At 36.2% G+C, this 21565-nt stretch overlaps 1 long non-coding RNA gene and 1 pseudogene across 1 annotated transcript; both read right to left on the bottom strand.

Annotated features, from left to right (window-relative positions):
* Positions 1 to 10520: 10520 nt before the first annotated feature.
* LOC111400043 lies at positions 10521 to 13661 on the bottom strand. Its single transcript, XR_002703826.1, has 7 exons — positions 12897 to 13661; positions 12674 to 12822; positions 12463 to 12585; positions 11483 to 12368; positions 11316 to 11406; positions 10761 to 11224; positions 10521 to 10674 (listed from the first exon to the last, which is right to left on the bottom strand). It is a non-coding gene; the product is annotated as an uncharacterized LOC111400043 (long non-coding RNA).
* A 486-nt stretch (positions 13662 to 14147) lies between these two features.
* LOC111400032 lies at positions 14148 to 21339 on the bottom strand (annotated as a pseudogene).
* Between the last annotated feature and the right edge of the window lie 226 nt (positions 21340 to 21565).

Here is a 21565-nt window from a genome sequence, read left to right as displayed (position 1 = left end):
TCTAATTTCAGTATTGACTAATGGAATTCTGGGCGGAATCTTTACAATGGACTCCAACTACAATTAAAGTGAAAGGTTTGGGATTGCAGCCATAAAAATAAAAGGTTAAGATATATCCTGCAACAAAATGAAAGATTTGGTACATTCGATGCAATTTTCCCAATATTATGGCTCATAATTTCATCTATTGATTACAAATATTTTAAAAACCGGACCGAACATTAACCCGAAAAAGGAAAAGGGTCAGGGGTCAAATGGTTGAACCGGGGTTGAACTGAGTGCCAAATTAAATAAATTAATACATACATAAACTATAAAATGTTATTACAACAATAGATTTTTTAACTTTAGTTTATTAATTCAAAGTAAATATAAATTCATGTTTGTGTAGTAAATTTATTATCCTAATTTATTTTATAATTTCAAACTAACAATTAATGTGTATAAAATAATTTGCTTTCCTCAAATTATTTATGAATATAGCCTTTTTGGACTATGATTTATTAATGAACAGTTGCCCATTCTTTATCCCAAATCCAGTGATTTATTAATGAAAATACAAGAAATTCATTTATCGTATTAAGCTATCCCACATTGGAGGAAGTCTAGATCAATGGAAGAGAAATCCCTTATAAAAAGGTACATCACCTGTCTTATGATATTGGGCCTGTCCGTGCATTTGGCTAGCCCACCAATGGAGTACAAAAATTTTGTTAAAACAAAAAAAAAAAAAAAAAGTCAACAATACATTTTTCAATAAAATACATTCTTAAACAATAATTTAGTATCATTTCAATTACGGCCCTGTTTGAGCCCTATTTTTAACTCATTAAAATGAAAAATATAATCGTTATTCATTATATGAAGCAACAATTTTTGAATTTCTATTTCTTGTGTAGGGTTCGTAATGGCTCTATTTTTCATTCTCATTCTACAAGTAATGTGACTCAAACGGGCTCTACATATTGTTCAATAAAAAAATAATATTATACGTAAATTTAAATTTTTTTCTTATTTTTTAACTATACATTCTTCATTAATCTACCATTCTAAATACATTTTCTCAAAATAATGTAACTCAAACACACATTAAATCATCAAATTTTTCAATGTTGTCTAAATCTAAAACTAACATGTCGATTCATAATAGATTCACAAAGTCATTGAATTATTAGTCAAATAATTCAAAGCTTTAAACTCATAAATAAATTCAACACGTGCTTTGAAAGAACTAAAATCATAAATAAAAGATATAAATGGTCTCAAATAGATTTATATCATTCACTCTAATAAAGGATTTAGCTACTCATGATTTAGAAAGAAAAACAATAGATATTTTCATTGAGTGCATCATCGGATTTTATATAACGATGGAGATAATCGGATGAATCTTGCACCAAGATGATTTTCTTGTCCCAATCGATCTTCAAAACCTTGATTTCTTGAATTAATTTTTTTTTCTCCTTTCATTTGTTTTCCTAATTCTCAAGTTGTTTTCATTTTTTTCTCAATGTATGAAACCTTTCTCAAGTGCTTCCCCCAATTCATTTATATTTCCTCTAATGTTATTCTCGGATTTATAGTCTTTCGAGAGTTTAATCAGGTCAAAAGTTTGCGCCCTAGAGGATAGCAGGCAACACCTAGGAACCATGTCATGAGTACTGCACATCCTTTAGAATTTTTATCATAGCTTTCTCTCTCGATATTCAATTGAGTTGATTCCAATTGGATTGTAGAAATAATTCAAATGACTACAATTTACTAGGAATAATTTTTTTCCAATCTAACGTTTACTAGGTCAAAATAGATTTCAATCTAAAAATTTGGAGCATATTTGTGCGATTGAAAATTGATTTGTGAAAATATTTTGATTATATTTCACTCCTTTTTAACTTCTAATTGAATCAAATTTTGACCCCGAGCATTCTCGGATCGTCATCATGAGTCCGACACTTTGAGTATTTACACTTTAGCCCTTAAACTTTAGATCTTGTCCCCTTTTGCCAATATTTGCTTCTTTCTTCCAATTCTAATTCCATTTATCAAGTTTCACCTAATAAACGATATATACAATAAATTAGGCTATAATTATTCAAAACAACTATTCAATGTCTATATTTGTATGTCCAACTCAAATGTGCATTAAAACAAGTTGATTTCAAATTTATATTTTTTCTATGGCATCATCCTCACCCTTGTAAGTTCACAGCAAGTTATTCTTTAATGGACCGTTTATATCCGTTTTACTGTTAAAAGGACATGAAATCATCATGAACTTTACTGTTTGATGAGTAACATGGGAAAATAGATAATTTCTATGGGGGAAAAAATGACAAAAGAATATCTAGTACTTGGTGATGGATAAATTTGTGAAGATATCTTGAAAATGTTATTTAACAAAAATTACTCATCAAAACTTCAACTTTCTAACTTAATGTAAGTAGTGTGTTAAGGATCAGAGTCGATATATGGGGCAGAAATTAGATTTTGGTCCCATTCAACAATAATAAATTAACAGAATTGGACTGTTAGAATATGACCCAAAAATGAGACAAACAATTTTGGTTTGAAAGTAGGGCTGGACAAGTTGGTTTTTAAGTTCAATTGGGTTGGATTGAAAAATTATACTTGAGATTGGGTTGGGTTTCGGTTATGATTTAAAATCCAACCCAACCCAATGAATTAAGAAAATTAATATCTAAGATTAAAAAAAAAAAAAAAAAAAACACACACACACACAATAGTAAAGATATGAGAAGGATTTAAAATTTATAAATGTCAATTTTCTTTACATAAATTGATTCTCATGAATACCATTTACAAATGAAATGTTATTTGACAATAAAGTAAAAATTAAGAACATGATAATGAAACGAATAAATCCCAAAAAATTGTAAAAACAAAATACTTCATAAATTTTAAACTTATTTATACATTATTTTTTTTTTAAAAAAAATCCTTATATAAGTATTTGAAAAAATGGAGATTTTCAAGTAATTTCAAATTTTAAAAATTTATCCAAATTCAACAAAAAAAATAATCAGATCCAACTTTAATTAAGCCGAAGCCCAAACTGACCAACCATCGGGTTGAGTTGGGTTGGGTTGATTTTAGATCAAATCGACCATGTTGGGTTAGGTTTGGATTGGAAAAAAAATCGACCCAACCCACCCCTATTTGGAAGCCCAGTTTGAAGAGGGATCAAATTTCACAAGGATTAGGAGTTTGATTTGAAGAAAGACTTTGGAATGAATAAAAACACATTTGGAAGTGTTTGGGACAGAGATAGGGTGCTTGAGTGCTACATCGCTGGCCAACGAAAGGAGAAATTGTGGCTGGGCGCCATAGTTCTGCAAGAATTGGATTTTTATCGTGGTTATTGTATTCTACTTCATTTAGAATTCCAAAATTGGACTCCTATATATACTCCACATGGTTAAGGCTCTTCATAAGACTTGAGTAACATAGCAAAACATTGTACCGCATTAAGAGAACACAAAGTGAGAGGATCTAGTTTATAGAGAGAGAGAGAGACTCGTATATTTTGAGATAAGTTGAGAGTCTTGTGAAATTCTTTTATACTTCTTTGTTATTGATTAAAGTGAATTCTCCGCCTCTGCACGTGAATTTTTCGAATTTGGATTTTTACATTAAATCTTATATTTTTGTGTGATTCTTTTTCATCTTATCATATTTTTTGTCTTTAATGTTCATAACAAGTGGTATAAGTTCGATCACGGGGTTATTGTAAATTAGCTTTTTTTACAACAAGTGGTATCAGAGCCAAAAACTGAAATTCTTGGGGGAGACAGTTTGGTCTTGTACTAAAACAAGGTTTGATTGTCTCAGAATTGCAACACCAAATTTTCTTTGTAGCAGATTAAGATGTGAGCAGTGCTCATCCAATTGGACATGGATGATACTTTGTTGGGGCTTAATAGAATGCCCGCAACTTTGATATGAAGGAGAAGCAGCACAAGGATTAGATGGCCTATCATAGATATCTTCATCTTTAAAATCAAATTCTTCAGGACGTGGTAAAGGAGAAAATTGTCGCTCCATTATAGCTGAAATTAGAGAAATTGTGCATGAATAGGAGTCTAACCAGCAAATTATATCTAAAGCAGTGCTTATATTCTCATCGCATGACAGAAGGTGGATACTTGGAAGATCATCTATCTACATTTAAGGATTTTGTTGCTGATTTAGAGACCATAAAAGTCAAGTATGATGAAGAGGACTTAGGGTTGATTTTGCTATGTTCATTCCCCGCTTCATATATGACATTCAGGGACACCATCTTATATGGTTGAGATAATTTTACCATTGACAAATTTTTATGATGTTCTTTATTCTAAAGAGAAGATGAAGCAGCTAGTCATTGGATCGAAGACCTATTGTTTTCGTGAGAAAGATTTAATTGGTCATGGAAGAGACAGGTATAAGGCTAATGATGGTGATATAATATGTTATTTCTGCAAGGATAAGGGGCACAAGAAGAAGGACTACCCAAAGCAGCAGGACAGGAATAAAGTTGTTGTTACAGATCAGAAGGGACAACCTAGTAATTCCGATGTAACTAGTCTTGTAGAAGAACACTATAGTATTGAAATCTTTTGATTTCTGATGGTGACTCCAAACATGGCTAGGATTAGATTCTCGATATAGCGTGCACTTTTCATATGTGTTCTAACAGGGATTGGTTTTCAACATATGAAATTGTTACAATGGGTTCCATGGTGATGAGAAATAATTTGTCTTGTAAAATAGTTGGTATTAGTAAGATCATAATCAAGATATTTGATGGGAAGGTCATGATACTAGGTGAAGTGAGACACATTCTTACTTTGAACAAAAATATTATCTTCTTTAGTGCGCTTATTCAAAAGAGTACAGGTACTCCTATGGAGGTGAAATTCTAAAAGTTAGCAAGGGTTCTAGAGTTGTGCTGAAGGGAAGTTTTGATTATATGTTTTTGGAAGGTTCGATAATCAATTTGGATGTAGCTGCAGCTTTTGGTTCAACAAGCAATAACTCAATTAGAGTTGGTTGCGATTGTGTTGCTCATGGTGATTCGAACAATAATATTGAAGAACCCGCCACTAGCTCGGGCCGTGTGGCTCGTGGTGATTCAAGCAGGTTTGGCAACATAGGTGAAGTTGGAAGTGAACAGAATGATTCAAGTAGGTTTGGTGCCCAAGGTAGTTCTGCTTATAAACAGGGCTTGAATTTTGTTCATAGTTACTGAGCATGCCCGAAGAGGCATAGTGGGAGAGGTAGAGTTTGTAACACTCTATTTGTAGCTACTTATTGAAGAATGAAGATTAATTCCTTACTAAGAAATTTGTGTCAAATTGAAAATTGTTAAAAAGAATATGACCCAAATTTCCTTTTTGGATTATGTTTGGGTTGTTTGATTGATAAAGGAGATATAAACAATTTTGGTTTGGAAGTCCGGTTTGAAGAGGGATAAATTTCATCAAGAATTAGGAGTTTGATTGGAAGAAGGATTTTAGAATGGATAAAAATGCATTTGAAGGTGTTTGGGACAAAGATGGAGCTCCTAGGCATCAAACCGCGGTGCCTAGGTGCTGGCCAACAAAAGGAGGAACAGCCCAGCCCCATGGCGCCTAGGCGCCATCGTTCGGCCATAATTGGACTTTTATTGCAATTCTTGTATTCTACTTCATTCAAAACTTGAAAATTGGACTCCTACATATACTCCACATGGTTTAGGCTCTTCATAAGACTTGAGTAACATATCAAAACATTGTATAGCATTGAGAAAGCATCAAAGTAAACGAATCTTGTTTAAACAATGAGACTCGCATATTTTGAGATAGGTTGAGAGTCTTACTAGATCTTTCCATACTTCTTTGCTATTCATTTTAGTGAATTCTCCATCTCTACTCATGGATATCTTAGATTTGGATTTTTTTCGTTAAATCTTGTGCTCTTGTATGATTCTGTTTTATCTTGTCATATTTATTTTCTTTAGTATTCATAACAAGTAGTATAAGTTTTATCACCGGACTATTGCAAATTGGTTTATTTTACAACATGGACCATCCATCAAAAGGTCCATAATTCAGTTAAAATAGATGAGTAACAATTAAAATATGTAATTGAAATTAATATTTGACAATCATTAAATAGAAAAATTAACTTCCAATGTTTTTAGCTGAGGTTTATTCATCTGAAATCCGAGTGAACCATAACTGGTTTGGCTGATTCATTTTCAATTTTCCATTTATTCAAATAAAAATGACCACTCTAATTCAACCCTTTGTCATTCTTCACCCTTTTTGATCATATTTTGGAGAATTTTCAAAATACTGAAATTTGAAGTTAGTGCCTCGACCAAAGTAAATTACTGATTAATTATTTAATGACTTCTAACTGGGAACTGACACGTCACAAGCCAAAGTAAATGGCAAGTATGACGAGTTTTAATTCTATGAACAATGATATCTAACATCAACAATGTTTAACATCAATTTATAAAATTATATATCCAATTAAAAGATATAAAGCTGATTTAACAGAACCTTATGAAGAATTCGTGGAGAGATTCATGAACCAGTAGCTGTCTACCCCTTACTCAGCTCCCACTATAACTCCAATCCAACTCGAGTTTACTGTAGATTAAAAATGGCAACTATGTCCTCGTCTAAATAGAATGTATTCGATAAGTTAATCTGAACGAGATCTCAAGCATATTTAAATATCACGAGATATATACAATATTCGTCATATATCGTGATCGTTTATGCACCCTCTTGTACAGAACTTGCCATACCCGACCAATGTATTTATCCAAGGCTCATTAGCAGACACACAACATTAACTTATTGCATTTACAAAGATTCAAGCACAAAATATCGAGGACTTCCATATTCATCTCCAAGTGCCCACTCAACCTTAAATTTCCAAGTAGAAGACGTATTCGATAAGTTAATCTGAACGAGATCTCAAGCATATTTAAATATCACGAGATATATACAATATTCGTCATATATCGTGATCGTTTATGCACCCTCTTGTACAGAACTTGCCATACCCGACCAATGTATTTATCCAAGGCTCATTAGCAGACACACAACATTAACTTATTGCATTTACAAAGATTCAAGCACAAAATATCGAGGACTTCCATATTCATCTCCAAGTGCCCACTCAACCTTAAATTTCCAAGTAGAAAAAAAAAAAAAAAAAAAAACCGAAAAGGCTTCCAGACTTCCAGTCGAAATTCCGCTGTTAATTAAACGAACTGCTAAAACAGGACAGTAATTCAGTATGCATATCTAGTCTAGACAATAAACTAAATGACATTTGTTCAAACATGAAGAGAGTCTAAATTACGGGGTACTTTTAAAATTAACCTGGTCAAATCATCCAAATTTCACATTGATTTCTCAACAAAGGTATATTATGAAAATGGCCTATCCAATGTTAAAAAACAAAAATACCCTTAAATACATTATACAATTACAAAAGTTGATTTTTTTAAAAGACATGAATACCCTTTCACTTAACAAATAAAAATCAAACACTTCCTACATTTCTTATCTATATACTCCAACACAGATAAATAAAACACTCTCACCCTTCATCTGCTTCAACTGCAGAAACTTAAAAATTTATCGAAATCGAAAGTCAAAAAATTTGTGGACATCAATCTCGTCGGTTCGGTAAGTTTATATAAGCAAATTTAATCTTGTTTTTGTTAAATTATTGTATGTTTAAATCGATAACTTGTATTTCGACATTTAATGATTAGTAGGGAAAAAAATGTAATAGATCTGTAATTTTTTAAGTATTTGACCGGAAAAAATTCATCTGCATATTATTATGTCGGCGCCGGTGAATCGAATGTTTGATCGGCTGTTAAAAAGCTGGTCAAACAGCCGGCCAAACAGTCGAAAAACAGTCGTCTGTTTGACCGACTATTTGTCGACTGTTTGAACAGCCGGCCAGCTGTTTGCCAACTGTTTTCTTTTTTTCCCCGTTTTTGGATTATTTTTATTGCTGTTAATATTTTTCTTGTAATTAAAAATTCTGTTTCGACATGCAAATATGGTCGTAGTCCCAGTTTGTTACTTTGGTGATTTTGAATTGGACGAAAAAGATCAATGGGTATGGAAATAGACAAGTGATAAATGTGGTGGTATCGCAATTTCCATATCATCAGGTACATCGTATGCAGAACTCCATAATGATTTACAGAATAAGTTGAATGTTGATCCTTCTCAGTACAACATGGAATTAAAATTTAAATTCAGCGAGCATGCATCAGTTCCGATTCCACCTATAATGATTTCTTCTGTTGATGAAGTGAATTATCTGATTGAACTAAACAATAAGTAAGGAAAGATGTCATCGATGATGTACAAGTAGATTCGGGAGGTGGGGATCATAATGCTAATAATTTTTGGGATACGGTGGAGATAGCTCGTAAAGATTATGTGGTTATTCCAGAGATAGTTGCACACAGAATCCAATCCGCTGCTCGTGACAACGAGAATGAAAATGCAAATACTTTTACAAACGAGGACTTGATTGGTTTATCCCGGCAGAGACATGAGTGGGGTGGCACCTCGGGGGCTAGATCGAGTGGACCGTCCTCTAACTCCTCACGTGTGGTTCTTGATAATAAGGATTTGTATGTCGAGCAACTGTTTGAAACAAAGAAAGATTTGCAAGAAACCGTGCACCAACTGCACTGAAATACAACTTCGAGTTTAGAGTGAAAAAATCGAATAGGTCATTATTGACGCTATCATGCGTAAATAATAGTTGCAGTTGGCGTTTGCGAGCAACGAAGATGGGCACGAATGAGTGCTTCATAATTTGTAAAAATACACGAGAACATACTTGTGAAATGAGAGTTTGTCGCAATGATCACAGGCAAGCCCGAGTTTGGTTTATTGGTCGACAAATAATGCACAAGTATCAGGATCCACGGACAATCTACAGACCATCGGACATTATTACCGATGTTCATCGAGAGTACGGAGTAGTCATGAGCTACCAGAAGGCCTGAAAGGCCAAAAAATATGCATTGCAGGATTTAATGGGCTCGACAGAGGAAAGCTATGCTAAATTGACCAGGTATTGTCATAACATAGAGAAAACTAATCCCCGCTCGACATTTTTTATTGAGACGGAGGCCGATAACTGCTTCAAATTCTTCTTTATGGCTCTTGAACAATGCATTCGGAGATTTCGAAATGCTATGCGACCCCTAATTCTAGTCGACGGTACAACTCTGAAATCCAAATACCAAGGCCAGTTGATTATTGCTACATGTCAAGATGCCAACATTCAAATTTATCCTTTTGCATTCGGCATAGTTGATAACGAGAATGATCTGTCAATGCGTTGGTTATTTACAAAGCTAAGAGAAGTAATCGGAGAAGTCGAGGACCTTGAATTTGTCACCGATCGGGGACAGTCTATAATAAATGGTATTGCTGAAGTTTTTCCCGATGCACATCATGGGTATTGCATATACCATATACAAAGCAACTTGAAGACCATGTATCGGGGCAAAGGCGTCGTTTCATTATTTATGAGAGCGGCCGAAGCTTACAGTATTGAAAAATGTAATAGGTACATGGTTGAAATATGAAGCAAATCATTCACGGTATGGGACTATCTAACGAAAATGGGGATTGAACATTGGGCGCATTCATATTTTTCAAGACGTCGATACAACATGATGACGTCAAACAACGCGGAGTCTCTCAATCATTATTTAAGAGGGACCGAGAGTTACCCATTCTCGCACTGATTGAGAATATCCGTACGAAGCTGCAGCAGTAATTTCACAATCGACGTGCGGAATCACATAATTGCACAAGTGTGTTAGCCCCAGCACAAGAGGTAAAGCTCTCCAAAGCTGCAGAGGCTGCGAGAAAGTTAAATGTCGAACCACTAGACGAGTCGTGCTTCTCTGTGGAATGTGCATGTCATACGGCATAATGGTATATTTAAGTGATGAAACATGCATTTGTAAACAATTTCAATTAAAGAGTTTTCCATGTGAGCATGCAGTTGCGGTGGCTATGTATCCAAGATTTGCAACGAGAACATTGTGCTCTCCTTATTACACTGCTGAAAATTGGAGAGCTGCGTATGTTGAAATCATATTTTCCCTTCCAAACAAAGCTGGGTAGGAAGTTCCCGATCATATTCGCCCATTCAATACATTGTCGCCACCTCTCATTGAACCACGTGGTCCTGGACGTCCAAATACTTCTAAAATACCATCTACTGGAGAGTTTTCCCGACCGCGTAGGTGTAGCAGGTGCAAATCAGTAAGACGTACTCGTCAATTTTGTACAAGTCAGGTTCCCCTAAATGACAGTTAGGGCATTGTGTATTTCTACTGAAATGAAAAGTATTTACATTGAAATAAATAATATTTATATTGAAATGAATAGAATTTACATTGAAATAAACAATATTTACATGAATAATCACAAAAAATAATTACAAATATTGAAGTACAAAAAATATTTACAAATAATTTATGGATCATAATTAAATTTGTATAAATCACACGCTAACTTATTTCGCCAATTCTGTATTCATGACTGGTTGATTCCATCAACCTTATGTGCTATACTCAAAAATTCTATATATTTGATTGCGAAAATCCCACAGTCACCCCTGCAAATGAACAAATATGTGTTAGTTCGATTCCAATTACGTACGAACTGATTACTAAATCAAAAAAAAAAATTACAAAGACTTACGATATACAATGTCTCATCGTTGTCGTGTCCCGCACGATGGCTAGTCTGTCATCCACAGTCAAGCTCGCATGTCTAGCCATCATAGGAACGATCACAGTTATCGACTCTACGATCTGCTCAAGCTGTCCCTTTGTCAGACATGAATGATCGGGATCGTACACATATCGTCAAATCAGGGAACACGATCTCCAGTTCAATGCAGTGCTGATTCGCGATAATTGGAATGTACAAATGCGTACAACCTTCCCATGGCTTTCCCCCAACACTCGGTGACAGCTCGATGACCCACTCGAACATATAAGCGGGAAGCACGTATTCGTTACCTAGAAGTTGGAGGGACTGATACTCAATGGTAACGGCACGGAAGAACTCGGTGTTCAGTATAATGCGACCAGGCTTGTAGAATGATTGTGGATATCTCTCAACTCGCGATCGCGCAACAAGTCCATGACCATGTCGATGTGCTACATCAAGGAAAACAAAGACATAAATACTTATTTCATTTATCAAATTAAACATAACGTATATGAAAAGTAATAATAACACTTCACTTACATCGTCGACGAGATAAGCCCCCTGAGTGGTGATATCATGAAACCATTTGTATGCGTCCAATATCGTCCTTCCGGCTATCATGTGCGTGGCTCTGAAAATAAAATAGAAAAAACATTAAACGAAGCATACACGAGTAATTCTAGTCTACTAAATCATACAATACTTACCCGGGCAATATTCTTCGCCACTCAGCCTCAAATGCTTTCCACTTCGCATGGTCGACCTCCCGGAACAGATTGAAGTACGTCCCATCGACGAACCTCCTCCTCTTAGCCTCAGCCGTGAAGGGAGAGACGACGTACTGTGACGACACTCTCGACCTCTTGTCGACCACCGTCTCCGGCATGTCAACAGCATACTTTTTTACCTTATACACTGCCACCTCCTCCACCCTAGGGCTCGCCACCTCCTCCATCCCTTCATCTGCCATGGTCTCCGACGGGATGGTCTCCGACGGGGCCACTCCCTCATCTGCCACCCAACATCTGCATCCGTCTCCGTCCCCGACGGAGCCACTCCTACATCTGCCACTGTCTCCGTCCTCGACGGGAACACTCCCTCATCTGCCTCCGTCTCCCTCCCCGACGGGCCCCCCTCCTCGGTCACTACTCCCGTCACATCGTGCTCCATGGATAAAATAAATAATTTCCATGCATCATCATCATGTATGTATGACTGCCGGAGACCCCCATCTCTATCACCCCCATCCCTCTCACCCCCTCGATCACCCCCTCGATCACCGTCTCCGTCAACCCATCGCCTACCGACTATATCACCCTAAAGTGCTGCAATCTCATTCGACAAACCTTCGACCCTTCCTACCAACTGTTGTCCCAGATCATCAACCCTCTCTATCATCTCTCGACGCAGCCCGTCGACCTACCCCTCTATAAATCTGCTCAGACGGGCGTACAGATCATCAAAATAGTGCCCCTGACTACTTGCGGGAAATCCACATGAAAGGTCTCTGGACGGGGGAGGCGGAGGAGATGCCCTCGACAGAGGTGGTGATGCCCTCGACGGAGGTGATCGTCGATCAACTGGATCACGGTCCTACACAAGCAACAACATTACAAATTATTAACTTCATCCGTAAATGCTAACTCATACAAAACGGTAATCAATAGATTTTATTTAATTCGCTCACCCAATCTCGGTCGTGGATCGGATCGGACATATGGTCGTATTCGGTGTGCGAAACGCCTAATTCACGCACAAGACCCTGAGCCTCCTCCTCCATCGACGACGTCAACTCAGTTATGACTTCAAGCTGGCATATTAACATTTGAACTAGTTAACGATCATGCAATCAGATGTTAAATCACGCACAATATAAATTACAAATGCATAATACTCACCTGAAGGTCGTTCAGGATAGCCGATAACTGTTTCCAGTAGGACATTCCTCCGATCGAGATGCTCTCCAATGGTGCATCTGAGGGCAGCATGTCTCCTCTCGCCTCGCAAATCGAGCACCCAATATGGAGACAGCCTCATACGTCCAGATCTGCAACACATCCAGCTATTATATATAAATTCAACATGAAAATAATTTTAACATTCATTATGTTAAACATTTACCTGCATCACCAGGGGCAATCCATAGGTGTCGTACTTACGCATGGCTCCCTTCGGCTTCGAGTGCGATCTGGTGAAGGCGTGTACAGTGTCCTCAAAACATCTCCGATCCCACGGATAGTCGTTGAAACGATCGATGTCGTCAACGATCTCCAGATGGAAGAGGTCGATCGCAGTCTTCTTATGGTGACATTGCACCACGCTCTCAAGGATGTAGATCAGACCTAACTTCAGACTGTCTAACATCTGATCACATCTCCTGATTGCGTCCAACAGTTGTGTAAGGAGCACAGTACCCTGTCCCTCGAAGTAAGCGTCATGAAGCATATTTCTTCTCTGAGTCCCATCACCAGCTGCTTCATCGCCAGTAATCTTTAATCCCGTGATCAGAGCAAACTCGAACATCGAAAAACTGGCGATTTTACCCCCGATTGCGAAGTGGAGGGCATCGCTATCGACTGGACTCAGCAATCGACATAGAAGTGCATCAATAATCTGACCCGAGTACTACAGATCTCTCAACAAGTACAAGGGTCACAGGAAGGACTGGCGCAGCATATCAACATGTTGATCATCAGACAGCTCTAACACAGCTGTGAAACAATCAAAGCTACTATTCCACGTAACTTTGCCTGACATCTATCTCAACTCTGCGTCAAGATGATAATCCATCCTGTACAAATTCAAAATGTTATAACATTGTACAAGTCATAATAGTAATAAAAGAAAATTTAGCGAACGAAATTGTAACTACAATACGCAAAACGCAGATTCATAATAATTAAAATCATCAATAATGTGAATTTTTTTATCATATTATCAATAATGTCAATTTTTCTCAATTATCACAATTTTTTTAATCAATTCAAGCTCAAAAAATATTTAAATTCGATGAATGAAGATAATATTATTTATCAAAAATTAATAATAAAAATAAAAATAAATATTAAATTTCAAATTAAATTTCCAACAATCATTTCAAATTACAATTAAAAATTTTTCAACAATTATTTCAAATTATTATTTACCAAAAATGAAAAAATAAAAATAAATATTAAAATAAATATTAAATGTAAAAATTTTATTTAAATTTAATCGTAACAATTTTATTTAAATTCGACAAACTAAATAACTTATTATTTATTAAAACCAAATAAAAAAAAATCAAAATTAAATTATTAAATTATTTGTGAAAAAAAAATGGGCCAAAGAAAAAACAAAAAAAAATTAACAGTCGACCCAAACCTTTGGACGACTGCTTAACAATCGGCCCACACCGACTGCACAGTCGGCCCAATACCGTTGTTACCCCACTGTTAACAGTCGGGTTCTAGCCAAAATGGCCGGCTGCTCTTCTTCACGCTTTCCCACCGAAAAATCACCATTTCCGACGAGAAAAGTTTCTAAATTCAAGCAACCAATATTTTTTTACACTGTATAAACCCTATTTTACTAATATAAACAAAAAAATATTGAAAAAATCTCCAAAATCTAAAAATTAAACCAACCATAACTTACCTTAACAAGACTTCGCCGGCGATAGATCAACCTTTCTCCGATCAGTTTTGTGAAAGTCGGTTTTGTGATTTTCAGTTTTCTGAGAGTCGATTTTGTGAGGGGTATTTTGGGATTTTAAGATTTAAATTAGATATTTTTTTTATTTTTTTTTAATTAAAAAAAGGGGTCAAAGGTTACTTAGGAAATAGCATCGGGTTATCCGGTCATTTCCTATAATTTCCTCCTAAATTACTTGACGAAATGTAAGGCAGGCTGTCAATACCACTCTTGAAACTGGACAGTAATAACGCGAGCTAACGGGGATATTTGGAAAGCTAACTGTATATGTCATCTTCATCAGCTCCACCAGCAGAAGCAGCAAAAGGGTCGGATCCAGAAGTCCTGGCTCCTGATTCTGCAAACCAGAATTCAGTTCCAAATCCACGGGACTGCTGCAAGGTTTGAGCAAATGCCTGGTATTTTCATATGTCAGCATCACTCACACTTCTACGAGCAAACTTCATGGACTCAAAATGTGCAGGCTTTATCTCAGACACTTCATCATCGATGTCCTCATCCATGGAATCTGGATTATCCGTTCTCTTCCTCTCCCTTTCAATATCCTGAAATAAGGACAAATGTTACCAATGACCTCAAGCACCCACAATATTAAAAGAGACTAGTTATACATTAAATCCATACAAGCAAACGAACAATCAACAATATCAGAAATGGTGGTAAAAATTATAGTAAAATAAATAACATGAACTGGAGTTGCCAAGCCGAAAATAAATCCAAGGCCTTGTGCGACCTCAACCAGAGCTAAATCTATTGTACTTGTTTCAGAATAGGTCAGAACTATGTTAAATATTTTCGGTTTAAGATTTTGACGACAGCTCAACTTGCTTGAAAGATAGTACCTTTGACATGCAAAAGTCAGAAATTCTAGAAAAACATTAAGTTTAGAGTCAGTAAAAAGGTAAAGAAATTAACATTACTCTCCAGTTATTAACCAAACTAGCAACAGAAGATGAGGAGCCAACACAGTAACACTGAACTTCCAAACGAACTTCCAGCTTCTTACAAGAATCTAACGCACTAACACATGAAATAAGGGGATGACAAGAAAATGGCATTTTAATTCATGTACAAAGTATTCTGACAACAAAGCCGTGTTACTGAGAGAGTTTACTGAAGGGTGAAAAAGGTACAGGAAACAGAAACATCACATTAACATGATTTAGAAACTCAGGGATTAAGTCTGCAAGCACATAAAAATAAATTATAGTAGGAGAGAGTCATACTTTCTCAATATTCTCTCTTATTGCATATTTGCAAGCCCGTTGGCATATCTCTGTGATATCAGCCCCACTAAATCCTTGAGTATATTTGGCGAGAGCTCTCAGATCAATGTCTTTCGAAAGTGGTGATTTTCGGAGGCAAGCCTTAAAAATTTGAAGGCGTGATTCTTCATCTGGCTGAGGGATATAAATTAATTGATCAAGAACGCAGAAGTGCAGGGTCAATTATGTCAGGTCTATTAGTAGCCCCAATTATGAAAACAGTTTTTTTCGTATTCATTCCATCCATTTCAGTCAGAATTTGATTGAGAACCCGATCAGCAGCTCCACCAGCATCTCCAACGCTACTTCCCCTCTGTGATAATACCAAGATGGGTAGCCTGTTAGCTGTCAATTGCATGTGAGTAGTACAAAGAAAGCTCATTGAAGGCTCTTCCCATTAATATTTGATACCATATCAGGCCAACCAGCATTTGGCTAGAAAATTTAAAGACGATTTTTGCCATTTTTGCCTTTACATTATACTGATTCAGTTTAGTCTAATTTATGTTTTTAAATATGTTCAAATTAACTCTCTGGTATGCAAATATATATATTCTGCTATTTCACATAATTATCTCATGCCAAAACCAACAAAGCTTGTTTAAAAACAACCTGAGTAGCAATAGAGTCGAGCTCATCAAAAAAGAGGATACAAGGTGCAGATTGTCTAGCTTTATCAAAAATTTCGCGGACATTGGCTTCACTCTCTCCAAACCACATTGTGAGTAGTTCAGGTCCTTTAACACTAATGAAATTGGCTTGGCACTCATTTGCAATTGCCTTTGCCAGTAGAGTTTTCCCACATCCAGGAGGGCCATAAAAAAGAACACCTTTTGAAGGTGACATACCAAACTTCTCGAACTTCTCTGGATGTTCCACTGGATATTGAACAGTCTATAAACAAGAAGTTAGAAATAATGAGCATTGAGGTACATTCCAGAGTATAGGGAACACAAAAGCTCAAACAAAATACATCTACTTCAATTACCTCCTGAAGCTCCCGCTTCACATTTTCAAGACCTCCAATGTCATCCCAGCTGACATTAGGCACCTCAACAACCTGCTTGTCAATATAATAAGCATCAACAAACATAAAGAGGCAAGTATAGCATAACGGTGTATCAAGCAAGATATATAGAAAACAAAATCCACTTACAGTCTCCCGCAAAGCAGATGGGTTGCTTGTTCCAAGAGCAGTCTGGAAGTGCTCATTGGTAACAGCCATGAAGTTTAGCATCTCAGCATCAATAGAGTCATCTTCCAAATCAATGACATCCATTTTTTCTCTGATACACTGGAGTGCAGCTTCAGTGCACAGAGCAGCAAGGTCAGCGCCAACATAGCCATGAGTATCTTTTGCTATTCTTTCCAAATCAACCTGCACCATAGGAATATATTATTATTCAATAATGTTGTCATTCATTCCATGAAATTGAATCAAAAGCAAGATGTAGGCTTACTTCATCAGAAAGCTTCATGTTCTTAGTATGAATACGAAGAACTTCCAAGCGCCCAACTTCATCAGGAACGCCAATATCGATTTCCCTGTCAAAACGACCAAACCTTCTAAGAGCTGGATCAATGCTATTTGGACGATTTGTTGCTCCCATAACAATAACATGGGCTCGTGATTTTAGTCCATCCTTGAGAGTCAAGAGTTGAGAAACAATCCTCCTTTCAACTTCACCGTTTGTCTTCTCTCGCTTGGGCGCAATTGAATCAATTTCATCAATAAATATAATAGATGGAGCATTCTTCTCCGCCTCCTCAAAAGCCTTCCTAAGATTGCTTTCACTCTCTCCAGCCAATTTGGACATAATCTCGGGACCATTTATTAAAAAGAAGAAAGCGCCTGTTTCGTTAGCAACAGCTCTAGCTATTAAGGTCTTTCCAGATCCTGGGGGGCTGTAGAGTAAAATTCCTTTTGGAGGTTTCACACCAATAGATTTGAAAAGCTGTGGATGCCTCAAAGGTAACTCAACCAATTCATGAATCTGAGCCATTTGTTTCCTGACACCACCTACATCGTCATAGCCAACCTCATCCAGCCGATCCTCATCTTCCCTCCTTACAGGCTCCCCTTCACAGAAGATCTCTGTGTCTGGGGCAACAACACAATACTCCCCAGGGATCCGTTTCAATGACCTTAAACTCCAAACTTCTCATGCCTCCTCTCACAAGAAAATGATCTCCTTTCCTCAAAGGACGATACGCCTCCAAAAAGTAAGCTGCAACCAAATTTTCATGATCGAAGTAAATAATATAATTATTTATTGAAACAAGATTTACATTTTAGAAAATGGGTTAAATGATGTCCAGAAAGACTTACTTTACTGTTTACAAACTATAATCAATTATCAAATGCATACAAAAACATATTCATACGCAGATGTGCAAACAAAATCAGACATCAACAATAACAAGTAACATCTAATAACATGAGATGGAAATACGACATGGCCGATTCTAACCTCTTTAAAACCTAGAAAATATGATCTCACCAAGAAATAAATGAAGCTCAAGGAAGAATTATAAAAATGTTTGAACAAAGATGGTTGTTTGCCACAAAAGAACTCTCCGTGTAATATGCCACGTAGGAAGAATGAGCATCAGATATGTCCAATCAACTCACTATGAGTCATTTGCACATGTCCACGCATCAGAGAACCGAAACCACCTAACAAGAGAAGAATTTTTTCAGTAATAATGGATGTTATAATCAAAACCATGGTTTAAAAAGGTGTTTGAGATGCGCGTTTCAATTTGAGGCGTAAGTAATATGTCTCAAGGCGGTTTTGTGAATGCGTACACATCAAATAATGAGATGCATGCCTCACGAGTGTTTTTAGATATACATAAAGTGACGTTTGTAAGTGGGCCCACCATTTCTTTATGATTGTTCGATTTGTTTCTGATGTCCACCGGCAGTATTATACTACTAGTTAAATTAATAAACATGCTACCCAAGACAGACAAAGGCAAAAAGAGGTCAGCAATTCTTCTGCTCTATGCCTCCAGCAAGCACCCACTTTCCAAGACAAAGAAAAATCCAAAAACAGCTTCTCCTACATGAAATCCGGCGGTCTCTACAGTGACACTGGCAGTTCGCAGCAGGTAACTCTCTACTTTTATTTTTTATTTTTTTACAAGGACCGTTCTTTTCATAGGAAACTACATTTTTTTTTTTTTTTTTATTCCGCTATTCTTCTTCTCTTTGCTTTTATTTTAACACTAATAACTACATTTTTTCTGCGACATTGTAGATCAGATATCAACACCAGCAATGTCACAGAACTCCAGCAGCAGATTTTGATGATGACTATAAATAAGATCCCATTACAAATGGACCATTGATTACTTTTTAATTTATTGGTTTATTTTGCTGTTTGTTCTATTAAGAACTTCAAAAATTTTATTTTTTTGTGTCATTTTAAAACTGTATACTTAATTTTAGGTTATGATGAGGCTTAAGCCTTGCCTCACGAAGGAAAAACGCCTCAGTACCTCTTTCTGCATTTTTAAACATTGATCACAACAGCTTAGTCAAAAATTTGAGGGATCAACATTTTCAACACGTAAGATGTTACCAAAGAAAAACAGCAACATTCCATGTGGTAGACAACAATATTTATCCTAATGGGTTATCAGCTGTGTTTTTACTTGGAGTTCGCTCTTGTCAACCAGAGGTGAAAAGTTAAATAATTTCACGCAAGCTATCCAGCTCAATTAAAGCACATTGATAGTTAAATGGATCAATCAGCTCTCAAAAAATTTAGCCAAAACGAATCATCACATTTAACATGCTTATACCAAAGCAGCAAGCAATAAAACAAATTACTCCTGTTTAAAGACTTACGTTTGAGGAAAGCATCAAAAAGATCCCCGGTGAGGCCTTCTATCGAATCATCCAAAGGCAAAATGCGAACACGGTTTCCATATTTAACATCAGGACATTGGTGCACAGATACAACATCCCCAAGACGAACCCTCAAATTTGTTCTGACAACCTTGTTCATCCTGATCTTTGGCTCCTCACAGTTCTCATCAGCAAGTGCAATGCAAACCGTATCCTTCCTTTTCTTCCCCTGGAAATGTATGACAGCATATCTAAGAATTTGACTTCAAGAAAACGAGATTTATAACAAATGGGTCAGTAAACCTGAGCATATCATGTAATGTCATATGTTGCCAAAATCACTGTTTCGAATTTTATTTTAAAACAGTATCCCCTGAAATGCACGAAAGACATTATATGCTTACAACATATAAGAGGGTCTATTTGATTATAATTTTAAAAAACAAAATAAAAGGCGAGAAAAAGACTGATTCCATAGCCTAAATAATGAAAATAGGTTATTTTTCAGACAAATGACACTATATCGATCACCAACTGAAAGTAATTCACCAAGCATCCAACTCTAAACTCGGTGTGGACATACTCTACAAAGCAAAGCAATCCGGGACTTCAATGATTTTCATCTTCTATTGCTGTTTCTATAGGAAACGAGACAAACTGAAAGCTTTTCCCAATAAAGCGATGCCTCAGCAAACATAATCATTGTTAGAATTACCTTGTGGTTTTTTTTGCAACATGAAACTGGAAATTTGGTGCCAGGATCAAATCATTTAGATCAAGTCAAAATTAAATTGAGTGTTAAAAATATTCTGATTTGGATATAAATACGGCATGAAATCCCCTTCGAGTTTAATCTTCACCCAAAATAAGCCCAGGCCTACCCAGTTGGCTTGATTATTTTCAACTGATTATAGATATAGATTTACTGATTTTGAGACCTGAAGCATTCTCTCATACTACCAAAATAATATTCAATAAATGCTTATCTTCCCATTTTGTGTATTATTGGACATTAATATTTATATGTCTATTTTGTACTGTGTTTTCTAAAATAAAATACTTTTTAATCTCCGAGAGAACAGATAACCAGTAGTATAACGATTTTCTTAAAACCCTTAAAACAAACTCAATACCAAATAAACTAACAAAATATTCTAACAAATAAATACAATACTGAAGAAATATAAAACCTTAATCAAGACAGTGTCCCCGTGGAAAAGCTGGAGTTTTTCCATGGTGGTAGGGTGAAGAGAAACGACGGAATTATCATCGTCGACCGCATCGTCAACGACCAGCCGATTTGCCGCCTTCTTTCTCTCGAGAATCGCCGTCGAATAGTCCTTTTTCCCAGCTTTCCTGTTAACAGAAAATTGCATAAAGATCGTCAACCTCCGGCGATGCTTTAAAAATTGAAAAAATAAAAACAAATCACAACGAAGAAGAGTTCGAGTTAACCGAGTCAGAAACTTACAAATCGGACGACTCATCCTGGTTACTCATCTTGATCTGAGAAACTGGGATTGCAGATCCAAAATGAATATCACCGAGGAACACTGAACAGTTGCAGAATGGAGAGCAATTGTGTTACACACAAATTACACTACCCAATAATCACCGAGCTTATGAATGTGTCTTCCCATTGTCCAGATTTAGCCACTAAACTTATTAAAATATTGCATTTTCCTCACCACCCAAAATCCATTTCACAAGTCTTAACAAAATTGTAATATAGCAGACGTAATGAATTATGTGACGCTCAAATTCCATTCGTAAATTGTCACATAAGAAAAGCGTTCACTATTCTTAAAAAAAAAAAGTACTTATAAAGATGTTTTTGATGATCAAATTTTGGTCAATAAACTTATAAAATTGGCGTCGAATTGTTCTAAAAATTTAGGAATGCTGCTCCAAGTATTATGTGAATACATAAAAATTTAATTTTATAACATCTTACGAGGAATGTTTCGAGACATTTT

This window comes from Olea europaea, chromosome 1, assembly GCF_002742605.1.
Source record: "Olea europaea var. sylvestris chromosome 1, O_europaea_v1, whole genome shotgun sequence".
Lineage (NCBI taxonomy): Eukaryota > Viridiplantae > Streptophyta > Magnoliopsida > Lamiales > Oleaceae > Olea > Olea europaea.
This window is presented reverse-complemented; position numbering and strand designations above follow the sequence as displayed.